Source organism: Suricata suricatta, chromosome 9 (assembly GCF_006229205.1).
Source record: "Suricata suricatta isolate VVHF042 chromosome 9, meerkat_22Aug2017_6uvM2_HiC, whole genome shotgun sequence".
Classification (NCBI taxonomy): domain Eukaryota; kingdom Metazoa; phylum Chordata; class Mammalia; order Carnivora; family Herpestidae; genus Suricata; species Suricata suricatta.
This window is the reverse complement of record NC_043708.1, coordinates 37,394,513-37,409,687: the sequence shown is the minus strand read 5'-3', so window position 1 is coordinate 37,409,687 and position 15,175 is coordinate 37,394,513. Positions and strand designations below refer to the sequence as shown.

The 15,175-nt window shown below is 39.4% G+C and overlaps 1 long non-coding RNA gene across 1 annotated transcript; it reads right to left on the bottom strand.

Moving 5' to 3' along the window:
• Window positions 1-7,473: 7,473 nt before the first annotated feature.
• LOC115301383 lies at window positions 7,474-14,820 on the bottom strand. Its single transcript, XR_003913097.1, has 2 exons — window positions 14,723-14,820; window positions 7,474-7,749 (listed from the first exon to the last, which is right to left on the bottom strand). It is a non-coding gene; the product is annotated as an uncharacterized LOC115301383 (long non-coding RNA).
• Between the last annotated feature and the right edge of the window lie 355 nt (window positions 14,821-15,175).

Genomic DNA, 15,175 nt, shown 5'->3' with positions numbered 1-15,175 from the left:
TACACGAGGCACACGTGCTCCTCAGGAATGTTGTCAGGGGCTTCTAACATTGGCCCCTGAGAAAGAGAAAGAAAGGACTTGTCTTCCCAAGAACACTTGAATTTGTTCTTTGGTATTAAGATTTATTCAAAGGTGAAGTTCCCAAGATCACCTTGTGGGATGATCAGAAACTCTTTGGAGTGGGAAGCAATTCCTGAGTTGAAAAGCCTTTTTAACCAAGTTTGGTTCTGCTTGAGCCCTGAACATCTTTTGGGGTTGGTGCTAGCTTTCTTGTGGGCTGTCCCACCTTGCTGTTTCCTGAAGCTACCAGGACAAGTGAAGCAGTTCTATGAGTAATAACCTCTGGGTTACGGAAAGACATCTTAGTTCTCAACAGGTTTTGGTCTGAAAAGTAGTAGCTTGTTCACTGGATTTGCTTTACAAATTTTGCACTGTTGGCGTCTTGCATCTGGGCCTTTCCCCAGCCCTCCATGCAGAACTGAGCCCAGGGTTACTCATCCTGCTGCATTTTAAAGGAATTCCAGGAGTGCTCAGGAAAGCCGCTGAAAAACCTATGTTATTTCAGGACTTCTGAGCACGGATGTTTCAGGCCCCAGTAATGCCATTGAAATTATAAATGACTCTGTGCCAGAGGTAGCATTCTACTTCCATCAGACAATGTGGCAAAACATATGGGGGTTTATGGGTGGCTCCCGCAGGAAGAGAAGCAGCTTGAAAAATTAGACCTACATGCCCAGCTTTGTCCTTGTAGACAGAGCCTCCTCCCTTCAACCCATTTCTCACTTCGTGAACTGATCTGTGCTGACAGCTGCCAAATTAGCCCTCACTCCTGGGACTTGCTTTGGCACTACCACAAATCTTTGCTTTCAAAGTCCACTCTTCATTTAAAAAGTATTTTTCGGCCTTATTTTAGGGGTCAGTTAAACTGATTTAAAACTCTTCATGGGGAAGGGTAGCAAAGGGTATACAAGTCTATGGTGCCACAGCTGACTTATTCACCAGATGTAAGTCTGTATTTGAATATAAGTGATCTATAAACAATTTTGAAGAACACACAGGTCAGAGGGAATTCTACGGTGTCTGTTATCTTTCTATGGTTGTTTTCTTCACCCTTCTCATCCATGCACCATTGAAATTTCTTCTCTGTTCTGTTTCCTCAAATTATTTATCCAAGAGATTTAGGTATGCTGTTCCAAAGGGACACGTGCACCCCAATATTTATAGCAGCACTATTGATGATAGCCAAAGCACAGAAAGAGCCCAAATGTCCATTGATGGATAAATGGATAAATAAAGTGTGATAGATAGATAGATAGATAGATAGATATTATATATATATAATGGAGTATTAGTTGGCCATCAAAAAGAATGAAATCTTGCCATTTGCTGCTATGTGGATGGAACTAGAGGGTATCATGGTAAGTGAAATTACTCCAAGAAAGACAAATATCATATGACTTCACTCATATGAGGACTTTAAGATCCAAAACAGATGAATATAAGGAAAGGGAAGCAAAAATAATATAATAACAGGGAGGGGGACAAAACATAAGAGATTCTTAAATATGGAGAACAAACAGAGGGTTGCTGGAGGGGTTGTGGGAGGGGGGGAAGGGCTAAATGGGTAAGGGGCATCATGGAATCTACTCTTGAAATCATTGTTGCTAACTTGGATGTAAATTCAAAAAATAAATAAAAATTCTTAAAAAGGAAGGAAAGCTAAGAAAATTATAAGTTATCTGGGTGACTACATACATGATTTTTAAGGAATAGACAATTTTCACATGCCATTTGACACTTTTCTGTTATTTAAAAACTTTAAATCTTGAACATGATTTCTAAATTTTATATAAAAATATAAGATAATAAATTGAAAATAAAATTGTCTAAATTTTGTTTCTAAAAAAAAAAGAAGAAGAAGAAGAAGAACAGTCCCTCTATTTGGGTCTACAACCTGTTCACTGAATGACAGAGCCGGCATCCAGTCTAGAGTCTGCTGGAAAATAAAATGGAATGTTCCTCCTACAGTCACTGACTGATCATCCCATCTGTCACCAACTGATGGAGTGGCCTTGGGCAAACCACATGACCGCCCTCTCCTTCCTTTCCTTGTTTGCAGAATAAGGAAAATGCTGCTCTTATGCTCTCATAGAACAATTGTGAAACTTACTTAATTTGCAGTATGTGGGTGAACTGTGCAAAGTTTTAAAATAGTACATAAGTATAACCATGCTATTATGTGAAGTCGTGTTTCCTATCCTTTCTCCCTATTCTCCCTGGGATAAAGACAAAGGAACAAAATCTTTGCCAAACGATGTGACAGCACACGTAATTTAAGTCCTGGCCAGAGCGGAGAAGGCTGGCACTATTATGGGACACATCCAAGAGTTTAATACACATACCCTGCATCTCTGTTTTGTTTGCTTTCTTACACTGTCTCCACAGCCAGGACCTTATGTTGGGGTGGAGGAGATGTCATACAAATTCCTGGAGACACAGTCTGCTGCCTGTTAATATAAATGCTGCAAAGAGTTTTAGCCAGGCTGCCCATATTTGGAGGGCTTGGAGACACATTTGTGTGTGTGTTGACTCTGACGGTGTCTTTCTTATGCTGGAAATTACTGAAGTCTCTGCCATCTATTTTTTTTTTTTATGATGCAGTAACTTCCAGACAATGAGTAAATGTTTCTGTGGGCTAAGGAGCTGTGGTGCCAGTACTGTCACCAGCTGGCTGGCATGCCTGGAATATGGCATTCAATTTCTCTGGGCCTTGTTTTCTTAAGTTGGAAGTTATCAGATGGTGTCTACTAAAGCCTTTTATGGGCTTTATGATGATGATGATGGTGATGGTGATGATTTTGATGTCAGTGATGATTTAGCACTTGAAGCATCTTTGTATGATACAGGGTAATAGGGAAAGTTTGAACACTTCTGTCTTCTAGAACTATTTCCTATGCCCCACAAATTCCAGAACCTTCACTGATTGCTCCTATGAAATATTTATTTTCATATAGTCAGATTTTTTTCTTCTCTTTCCCTTCAAAGCTAACAATTGTCAGGAAGGAAAGATTAGAAAGAGGTATTCACACGTACCCTGTAGATTAGGATTCCTCAACTTGACCCATCCAGGCCAAGCTGTGGGAAACAGCTGTGACAGGAATTTGGTCAGGTGAAATAGAAACCAGGGCTGGGACCCCCAGAAGCACAGCCATCTCCCATGAGATGATGATACCTAGGCACAGCTTGCAAATTTCAGGGGGTTCCTGAGCCTCTATGCTTGCTAGAAGTAAAGTGTGCACTTCCAGGATTGGTTCCATGCTCCGTCTTCTGGAGAAATTTTAATAAAAATAAACATATTTTGACATAAAATAAAGAGATAAAGCCTTCATTAAACACCTAAAGTGTGCTGTCTTGTAGAAGTGCCATAATTTCGAGCCTGTGGCTGTGAATGCCATTGACCCAAAAGGCGCTATGACTTTGCGAAATAAACACAGGACAAACACTGTGGGTTTGATGGGTCAGGGAGAGAGGTGTCCCAAAGGAGGCCTACAAAGTAAATCTACTGCAAAATGTATAAGGTCCCCAAACAATTCACATGACCTGGCCCATCAAGCCCACTGTAATCTACTGACTGAGAAACCTGTCAGCACACATCTGGAATCCATATTCTCTTCTACCATCTCTAGCAATGATTCTCCACCATGCAACCTTCCCAAGGCCCTCAGTCCAGAACTTTCTCCTTATTCACCAAAAAGGTTTACCTGGCAACTGAAAGATCTTATGGACATGTAGGGGCTGGGAGATTTTCCCAAACCTATCCTTAGAGCCCTTCTCAAAACCACACGTTGCTCGTCTGTCTGTTCTCTGTTCTCACTTCTCTCTCCTCCTTCCTTCACACTCACATTTACTCCTTGGTGATGCAGCGTTGCACCATATTCCTGTTTTTATCCTCCTCCATTGGATCTTTCTACACTGTGTTGAGCGTCTGGAAGCGATCTCTCAGCGATGTGTTGACACTTGAGCGCTCTTCTGAAGTTAAGAGCCAGATTTCACAGGCAACATTGAAAAGGAGATTGGGTTGCACTGTTTTGAATTATGACCCATGGAGAGAGGAGTCAAAACAAAGTATTGTGAATGGCTTTGAGAAAGCTTAGGGTCAAAACTTCTTAAATAAAGTTTTATGACCTAGTTGGAATGTAGCACAAATTGCATTTTTGGTTCATTTATTTAAAACAATTGTGTGACATCACTGTTGAGTCACTAGTCTGTGTTTATCCCCAAGGCAATCCCTAACAAATGGTGCCAACAACGCTGGGATGCTGTTCCATATACAACAGGCATTGTGGGCTACTTTGCTCATTTGCAGAACATGCCGTTTTCTCACACGACAGGTTTTTGTTTTATCCAATCAGGGAAACCGAGAATCTTCAGAAGGGAAATTCATTCTGGCAAATCGCTATCCTTCTTAAAAGACAGAACTATTTAAAGTTTTAAATAACGTCTCCTTTAACTCTACTGCGTTACATAGAATTTTTTTCTTTTTTCAACTTTTTATTTTGAAGTTCAAGCTTCCAGCTTACAAAAACTTATTAAAAATAGTGTAAAAGAACGGTTGTTTACCCTTCACTCCTGTATACCATTTTTTAAATTTCTCTCTAGATATCACCATCACCATCATTATTGGCATCATTTGATCAATTTGAGAATAAATTTTATATACCTTTATCTCTAAATATTTTAGTGAATATTTCTTAAGAACAAAGACACTCAAAACACAGTATAATTACCAAAATCAGAAAAATTAATATAATGCTATTATCTAATATATAGACCTTATTCAAATTTTGCCAGTTGCCCACCAATACCCTTAACAGCATATTGTTTTTGGACCAACTTCCACAGGTTGTGATATGAGGTACTTTCATTGTCATTTACTTCTAAATTTTATCATTTCCATTGTGAATTCCTTTTTAACCCATGAGTTATTTAGCAGGTTGCTTGACGAGTTTATGGACATGTGTAGTTATTGTTTTTATTGCTTTTAATTGCTGATTTCAAATTTAATTGCACTATAGTCAGAGAATATGGTCTCTATAATATCATTTTACATTTGTTGAGATATCCTTTGTGATTTGAATAGGACATAAGATAATGTAAATATGTATTTAGGTCTAATACCTAAGTATAAGGACTTTTTTCTACATATCTAGTAGATTTGCTGTTCAAACTTTTTAAATTCTTGTTAAATTTTTATTTTCCTCAATCTCGGTAATCTACACTAAGATTATAGATTTGTTGATGTCTCCTTATATTTTTTCAGCCTTGGCTTTGTATTTTTCAGAGTTAAGCTGTTAGATGCATATAGATCATGAATGCCACATCTTGGTGGATTATTTCCTCTAGTATTGTGTAGTGCTTTTTGCCTTAAATTCTATTTTGTCTGATAAAATATTACTGTACTGGGTTTCTTTTTATTACATGGTACATCGTTTTTATTCTTTTGTAAGTTTCTTTTGGTTTTGTTTTAATTACATCTCCTATAAAAGGAATATAGCTGGATTTTTAAAAAATCCACTCTGATAACCATTTTTAGTAGATAAATGTAATCCCTTTGTATTTATTGTGGTATATTTGAACTTCTGCCTTCTTATTTTGAGTTTTCTCCTTACCACAATTTTTTTTTTGCTTTGTAAACTTCTCCTTTTCTGCCTTCCACTATATTAATAAAATTTCCATATACTTAGAATGTTTGAATGTATTTGTTGATTACAGTAGTTCCCTTTAATTTTTTAAACATACATATTTATAACCATAAACTTATTTTTTATTTTTTGTATTTTTAGAAAGAGAGCACATGCAAGCAGGGGAGGGGGCAGGGAGAGAGAGAGAGAGAGAGAGAGAGAGAGAGAGAGAGAGAGAGTGAGTCCTAAGCAGGCTCCAGGCTCAGTACAAAGCCCAAAGCGGGGTTTGATCCCACAACCCTGAGATCATGTCCTGAACCAAAATCAAGAGTCAGGTGCTCAACCAACTGAACTACCCAGGCTACCCTTACCATAAACATTTTAGACAAAGGCTAAAGTTATTCAGAATTTCTAGCCTTTTTTTAACTATTACATCAGCCTAATAGATATTAAACATGGTATTCCCTTCCTCCTATCTTATTATTGCTGTATTGAGCTTGAATTATACTCTTTTTCAAATCCAAAAGTATGGTTAATATGTATACCCTCATGATCAATAATTAATTAAACTCACTGATAAATGTTATCAATTTCTGTTTTATTTTTTCTTATATTTCATGCCTTGGGTTCACTTTTCTTCTTAGTGAATAACATCCCTTAATTTTTTTTTCAGTGGAGTTTTTGATTGTGTTGTTATTGATAAGAAATCTCTCAATTCAGTTGTTACTCCTCTATAGAGAATGTAATATTTCCTCTCCAGAAATTCCTGACTTCTGTTTTTTTATTAATGTTTATTTATTTTTGAGAGACAGAGAATGAGTGTGAGTGGGGGAGAGGCAGAGAGAGAAGGAGACACAGAATCTGAAGCAGGCTCCAGGCTCTGAGCTGTCAGCACAGAGCCCAATGTGTAACTCAAACTCACAAACTGTGAGATCATGACCTGAGCCTAAGTCAGATATTTAACCAACTGAATCACCCAGGTGCCCCAGACCTCTTCTCTTTAATGTTAGCACTCTGCAGTTTTACTTCAATGTGTCTGGTAAGCATGAGTTTTCTTTATTCATCTTAGTACTCAGAGAGCTCCTTTGGTGTGAGGACTCTTCTTTTTTCAATCATGGAAAAGTCTCTGCTATTTACATCTCCAAAGATTGCTTTCCTTCTTCAGAACTCCTATATGCCATGTGTTGGAGCTATCCAAACTATGGTCCTTGTCTTTTTTCATATCTTTTCTATCCTTGGCTGTCTAGGAGTAAATTCCTCAGTACAACCTTGCAATTCTTTAATTCTCTATGTATTTGTATTCATTCTAGAGCTTATCCTATCAACTGACCTTTTATTTCAAATTACTAACATTTTTAGTTCAAATATATCAAATGGCTTCTTTTTGCGTTTTTTTAATGTTTATTTATTTATTTTGAGGGAGAGAAGGTGAGAGAGGAAGGGACAGAGAGAAGGAGAGAAAGAATCCCAAGCAGGCTCTATACTGTCAGCTCAGAGCCCAACATGGAGCTAGAAGCCATGAACCATGAGATTGTGACCTGAGCTAAAATCAAGAGTTGGACATCCAACAAGCTGAGCCACCCAGCCCCCACTCAAATAGCTTATTTTTCATGTCTACATAATTTATTTTATTTGTGCCTATTTGTTTTTCATATCATGCTCTTTAAAAAAAAAGGAAACTGGTCTTCCATTTTATTTCTTTGAATACTCTAAAATATTCTCATTTTAAACATATTTTTCAGGCTATTTTATTCAGGATAAGTAATTTGTTGACTTCATTAACCTTAGACTCTTTTTTTTTTTTTTTTTTGGTAGGATTTAGAATTTTGGTATGCAAGCTTTCCAAATCTTATTTGGGAAGATTTTAACTTTTTTCTCTTCTTATTGCCAAATAGTGAATTTGCAGTTGCCTCACCTGAGCTTAGAAACAGGTCAAGCGTCTATCTTTTGGTGAAATTGGAGATACTATAGATCTAGGCACTTAGCCAGCATTTACTCATTTTCCATTCATAGACTGTGTGCAGGCTGTCTCATTTTCCTAGGCTCACAGTTCGCCAAAAGCCATGATCTGAAATAAGAAATGTTCAGATTTTATATAAATGTTGAAGGTAGATTTAACATTATTCCCTGGTACATTTGTTGAGAGATATGAGAGAATGGTTATATCAATGTTTGGGGCCTCAGAGTTGCTATTCCCTGAGATGGGGTAGATTGAGGGTTGAGCAGGGATACTGGGACAGGGAAAAATCAGGAGTTTATTTGAATTTGAGATTTCTGTTAGACATCCAATGAAAATATTAAGTAAGCTGTTGGATATATGGGTCTGGAGTTTAAAGAGAGATCTTAGCTGGAATTTTAATTGGAAGTGGTCAGGATCTAGATGATATTTAAAGCCATGAACATGGGTGAGGTCACTAAATGAGTGAAGATGGACAGAGAACAGGACCAACAGCTGAATCTAAGCATTTTCCAACATTACGAGTTTGGGAAGAAGAGGGGGAACCATTAAAAACAAAACTGAGTAAAGTGGCCAATGAAGTAGAAGGGAAAGCAGGGAAGTGTTGTATCCTCACACAGAAAAGAAGAAAATTTGAGAGGATCAACTCTATCAAAGTCTGCTTAGTAAAATGAGGACTGAGAACTGACCTCTAGTTTTAGCAAAGTCAGTAGGGGAAGCAAGAGGAGAACACTTGATTGAATGGTAATACTTGACAATTTTTTTCAGTGTATTTTTTTTTTTTGAGAGAGAGAGAGAGAGAGACAAAGCATGAGTGAGGGAGGAGAAGAGAGAGAGATGGAGGATATAGAATCCGAAGCAGGCTCCAGGCTCTGAGCTGTTAGCCAGAGCCTGATATGGGGCTCAAACCTACGAACTGTGAGATCATGACCTGAGCTACCTGGGCACCCCATACTAGACAACTATTTTTAAGCTTCCTTTCATGCACTGTCAACAGTGGGAGTGTTATCTACCTCCCACCAGCCCTTGGCTTCAAGCACTAAACAGGTTTTCATCTCCTGTCTCAAGTGAAATTCCCTTTACTTTGCAGAAACCAAACTTCCAGTGATCTCTCCTTGCTTTCATTCCTGGAGCACTATACATTTCTGGTTTGTTGAGATATTTGTCCACGAGCCAGTTATCTAGTTTTTATTTCCGATCTTATCTCTTATTACTATGAGTTTAGAGCACCCAAATTGTGTAAACGCATAAATTTGTGGAGTCATATGGATTGCCTGGAAGTTCCTTACCCTCTGAACATTTTGGATGGTGTGGAGTTAACTATTTAAGTTTTGAGGAAAACTGAGTGGCTTAAAACAGCAACAATTTATTTAACTCATGATTCTGCAAATCAGCAAGTTAGACCATTCTTCTGGTCTTTGCAGGGTTCTTTCATGCATCCATGGTCAGCCCCAGGTCAGCTAAGGAGCTCCACTTCTGGGACATCAGCGATCAGCTAAAGCCAACAGGGGCAACAAATCTGCCTGGCTATGTGGTCATTCACATAGCTTATTCCTGTTCACGTGGGAGCTGGAAAGAATTCTAAGAGAGAGAACAGAAACTCACCAAACCTCTTAAGGGCTAGGCTTGGAAATGGCACAGCGTCATTCCTGCTGTGATTTACACTGGTCAGAGCAGGTCACATGGTCAGCCCACATTCAAAGGGTGGGGAAATAGATTCTATCCCTGGTAGAAGTGGAAAGTCACACTACAAAGGGATATGGATACAAGGAAGGGGGTAATTTTGACCATTTTTTCAAACAGTGTACTGCAAATGGAGTACAAAATGGACTTAAATTGTTGTGAGATGAATTTAAATTAAATTTTATGAGAAAAGTTGTCAACATTGGAGCATACTAGGAATTTTTGAGTGTTGCAAGTAGAGGAGGTAGTGGTAGATCTACATCAGATTGAGCACAGCTGGATGAGTATTTGCTATAATCGAGGTATGTGCTAGAAGCCAAGGGAGAGTCACGGAGGAACTCCTTCTTGCCTTTCAAGTAGCTATTACTTGAATAAGGAGCTCAGGGCAAGACTCCAGCACTACAATAAGGCAGAATATTAGTGCTATAAAATGACTGGTCAAGGGAAAATCTTTGGAATGAGGTGAACTTCAAGTGTAAGCCAAAAGGAAGAAGCCATGGAAAGATTAAAGACTCAAAACAGAAGATTATAGGTAGTGGTTGCACTTTGGCCAGCATTCTTATTTAATAGGTAGAAAGGCCAAAAGCCTGAGAAATGCATTAATCTTCAGAAGACAAAGGAAAAAGATTCCAAGTTCTCTCAACTATTTTTTTTTTAAGTTAAACCAGAAGGAACTTATTGCTTTTAATTTAAGGAACACTTGTATCAACAAGAATTCTGTATGCCTCAGCAAAGATGGGTCCTAGCTTGTGTAGGTCTGTCAGAATTTCAGGGTGTTACCATGACACCCTCTTCATACTATAGCCATCCAGTATTGGTGTTCTTGGTGCCCAGGCCAAATGAGGCCAGGGAGAGCTTAGTGGCTGGTACTTGGAAGGTGCATCGACCTGTGGATCTTTAGTCTCTCATTCTAGCAATCCTAAGAATTTCTTTTATAGAGTTTATTTGTTCTGTAGATTATGCAGAACTGAGGGCTGCCATGCAAAATGTCTTTTGGCTACTTTTTCATCTGTATAAACCACTCAGTGATTTTTTTTCATATTATCAAAATTTGACTAGGATTTCGATTCTCAGAGGTTATTGTTGAAGGTAGGAACTATGGCTGGTCTTTGATGTGTCTTAAAGGGCCAGAGGACCATAGCCTCCAAGGGAGCAGGTCTATCCAAGACTTTGTTGATCCCCACCAAGCCTTTGTTCTCCATGGAGATCACCAGAACTCTCTTCACTGGAGGTAGAATGAATCTGGCAGAGGTGAGCCAGCAGTTCTCATAATGCTCAATACTTTTTTCCGGGGGTGGGAAGAGATGATTCAGAGATTAGTCAATCATCCCAATACAAGACTAGTGGACATTTTTTGAAGTAAGGAGGAAATATTTAATAACTATGTTGTTCATGCTTCTGTCTCTGAGATGAATTCAATCCCACACCAACATTGCACTAAGAGTATAAATTTTTGGTATATGAAAGATTCTATTCCAGACTCAGAGAAGAGATGGAAATAAATATATTTGAGTGTTAGTCTGTGCTAGAAACTATGCTTTATTTTTGCTCATTCACCACATCTAATCAATTCATCTGTCCCTTCAGTTCTACCTCCAATATTTCTAGGATCCAATCTTTTCTCTACATTCCCACTGCCATTAACTTAATTAATAACCTTGTCATCTTCCACTAGGATTATTGTAATAGCTTCTGTTATGGGCTGAATTGTATTCTTGCACCAAATTCATATGTTGAAAGCTTAGCCCCAAGGATCTGCAGAATGTTACTATATTTGGAGACAGAACCTTCAAAGAGGTAATTGAGGTAAAATGAGGTCCTATGAGTGTTTCCTAATCCAATATGACTAGTGTCCTTTCAAGAAGAGATTAGGACACAAAGATGCATAGAGGGAAGACTGCATGAAGACAGAGAAGATGTCTGTCTACAAGCCAAGAAGAGAGACTTCAGAAGAAACCAAACTTGCTGACATCTTGATCTTAGACTTTACCCTCCAGAAGTATAAGAAAATAAATTTCTGTCATTTAAGCCATTCAGTCTGTGGTATTTTGTTACGTCAGCTCTAGCAAACCAATAGAACCTTCTCTCTTAGTTCTTTGCTTTCCGAAATGTCCTTCTCAAAATCAATACTTCTAAAAGCCAAATGATCTGTCTCAATCACTGGGCTCTGTCACTTGCCGGCTTAGAGCCCTTCAGTAGCACCCCACCTCTCACTGTAGTGTTTTCCATATTTAAATCTCTGGAATATTTGTTATTTAAGATGTCCCCAAGGTATGTAAATTTGAGAACTCCTTAATTCTCCAACTTGAAGGGACACAATGCCTATTTACATATTAAAACCTCAAAGATGTTTTTATAGTCAAGAAACCCAGGTTAACTTGGTTTAACCCAATGTTTGCCAAACTTAGCTGACGATGGAGGTTTTTCTTTTAGTATAATACACATTATATCCAAAACATAGTTCTGTAATACAAACTAGGAAACGCTGCCCTGCATAATCAAGTCCACATACTTTGACACATCAGGCAAAATGAGGATCACCAGATTTAGCCAACAGAAATATAGGATGCCTAGTTAGATTTGGAATCATTTGTTGTTTATCTGAAATTCAAATTCACTGGGCACCTGTATTTTACCTGGCAATTGGATATGGGACCTTTTGTGACCTATAATATAGCAAAATGACTGAACTAAAATGAATTTGATAAGAATTTCCTGCCCCAGTTAACATGCAAGGCTTTTAGTTGGATTCCTTGAATTTTCCCTTGTTCACTTAAAGCAGTGTCTCTCCTTCCTGGCTACACATCTGAATCACCCAAGGAGTTTTTAGAAATCTTACACCCTAATCCAAAACCTAGGGATTTAGAATGGGGGTCGCTGAGTGCTGAGTGGAGACTTTAAAAGGCAGGGCTGGGAGGAAAGGAAGCAAAGCAATGGTCTGAGGAGCCAGATTTAAGGAGGCCCTCACTGTCAGGGAAGACCATGTACTGCAACAACCCTGAGAGTGAGGGCCTCCTTAAATCTGTGTCCTAAATTCCTACTGGTCTTGTCCAGACAGGCCCCATTAAAAGAAGCTGGTGCAGGATTTAGGGGAAGAGCTTATGGGGAAATTTCTGAGAAGCCCTGCCTGGGTCCTATCTCTGCATTTTGTTGCTTTACAAGGAAATGTCAACCTTTTCCAGCAAGAGCTCTAGCCCATAAGCATGAGTCAGAAGAGACTTCAGCAGGCCAGGTTTTCCTGAAATGTAAACTTGCAGCAGTTTCCTCTAGAAGGCCATGTTTAAAAATTTTGTAAATGCTTGGGTTCCTCATTCTTTTTTAAGTTGAAGTTGGTGATGTTCAAGTAGCTTCTAGTCCCTTGGCAATCCATAACTTTTGTTTCATAGTCAAGTATGGCTTAAACTTTCTGAAAATGTAATGAAAATATATGCTTCACTTCTCTCTCTATGGTTTTATGGATTCTCATCCCCATTCCTCCCCCTTTCTCCTCCCCACTGCTTTCTGCCCTTTCTGGCCAGTCATTTCACACCCCATGACTAGCAGTCTGGTCAGAAAGGCACACTGGAGAGAGCGTCTAGGACAGCTTGCCCAGGAACAAGCAAGGCCAGCTTCAGGAGGCCAGCTCCTTGAACTGTGTCTTCCTTCACTGGCCTCCAAGTTCCGTGATGTCATTAGGAGCTGCCCCCGCCCCCCCACCTCGGGTACTGGCTGGTGGCCAGATGCTTCAGGCTGATTCCCAAAGGCTCTGTGAGTTTTAAAACAGTAGGGAAAGAAACTTTGTAATTTTCCAGTGCTGGAAAAGGATGCTAGTGGTTGCTGGAAGCTCCCCGCACAGCCAAAATTAACTTCTTTCTATTGTGATAATTGAATGGTTTTCAATGATGGTCTTCTTATAACTGGGTTCAAAAAGTACCTTCTCAGAGGAAAATTTGGAAGAGAAAAATACAAGGGAAAGGGTAAGATAGGGCAGTGTTTGCACCAATTTCCTGGCAATATTAAGATCACAGAATTACATGGGTGTATTCACTTGACTTATGAACTTCCACATAAATGGGATTTTTTAAAAAAATTAAAGCACTGTAACTGCACAGGGAAAGATTGTCAAATAAAGGAAGGCTTAGCTGTCACACTTTATAAAGTGAATTATCCTTAGATAATGTACATCATCCCTCCCACGCACACTCACTAATCTTTTTTTATAAGTTTGAATTTTGCACAGGCTGGATTTCATGAGGTGGGGGGACTCTTACAGTGACAACAGTTCTGAGGTCACAGCTGTTCTCAGGCTCTTTAAACTTTTCATAATGTTCTCTGAGGAGTGAGTAGCTTCTGGGTTCTGTGGGAACTTTTAAGCTGAGAAAATCATCCCTGTGGGTAAACTGATCCAGCATCTTCCTTGCCTACCTCCAGAGTGACAGGGGCTCTTGAATACCCAGAGAGGTTGTCAATGGCCAGACACTGGAAAAGTTGATGGGGATATGCTGGAGTTAAATCATGTCAAATTCAACATGATCTTATGTATAGTCCGTGGCCAGACTACTGTGACTTTACCTCTGTCCTCTAGCTAGGTGACTCCCTGAACCTCAATATCCTTATCTGTGGAATGGGGTGATCTTAATGGCACTACCTCAAGGTAACACCTGGCATATAATAAATGGCCAAAAAGTGGTAGTTATTTTTAACTTGCCTGGGCTAACTCTATTAGGGAAAAATAATCAAAAGGAGACCAAAGATGCTTATGTCTATGGTAAGTGCTGGTCCATGTATACATGCTGAATACTTTCATTTAATCTTTATATCACATACATGGCATCATTAATATTATCCTTACTTCCCAGTGAAAACGAAAGTTCAGAGAGGTTAAGCAATTTTCTTAATGTGATACAGCAAATAAAGGACTGAGACCAGTGCTATTGTTCTTTCTACTCTTTCTGAGACCTGAGACCAAAACCCAAAAAAGACTTTTCAAAGATGAAGGTTTAGGGCCTGGAGGCTATTTGGATTTAGAAATAAAATTGGTTCAGGAAGTTAAATCAAGAAAGGAATAGAGGGAGATTCTTTGATTTATTCCATAAGAATTGATTGAGAATCTCCACTGTGCTGGCACTCTAGTTGCAAAGGCGAATTAGGCCTCACCCCTGGCCTCAAAGTCCAGTGGAGAGACAGTCGTGCAAAGTGATAACAAACCCCAGCCAGTGGCAGGATTTGGGTGGGAATAACGTGCTGTGGGATCCATAAGTTAAAAAAAAAATACCCAATTGTTCCAAAGAAGGCTTCGAAGGGGAGGTGACACTTGCAGGCTCTCGTCTTATTTAATCCCCCAGTACTGGGGAGGCAGGCAAGGTGTGGCCCTGCGGCAGACACAGCCAGGTACCCAGCAGGATGTAAAGCCCCTTCTCACCTGTGAAGAGAAGCCTGACTTCGTTTAAGCAGGCAATACGGGCAGCTCAAGGTCTACATTTTTCTACATTTTCCAGACTCCCTTGCAGGCAGCTTTTCCCTATAAAATGGAAGCAGAGAAGCAGAGGTCACTGGGTAGGACTTCCAAATAAGCTTCTTAATAAGGGTGTGGGCTTACATGGGCTTTTTTTCTTACTCCTCCCGCCTGCTTCCTGCTGCCTGCCTGGAGCACGGGTCTGATGGCTAAGGCTCCAGCACCAAGTCATGGGCCTCAACAAAGGAAGCCAGAAGCTAAGGATGGCAGGGCAGAGGGCAGAAGGAGTCTGGGCCCCTGATGACCATGACTTGCTGTACCAGCTTCATATTGCCTCCCTCCAGGCACGTCTGCTTAAATGAAGGAAAAACAAACTTCTATCTTGTTTAATAAACCTGGGTTATTTCTGGTTATTGTTTT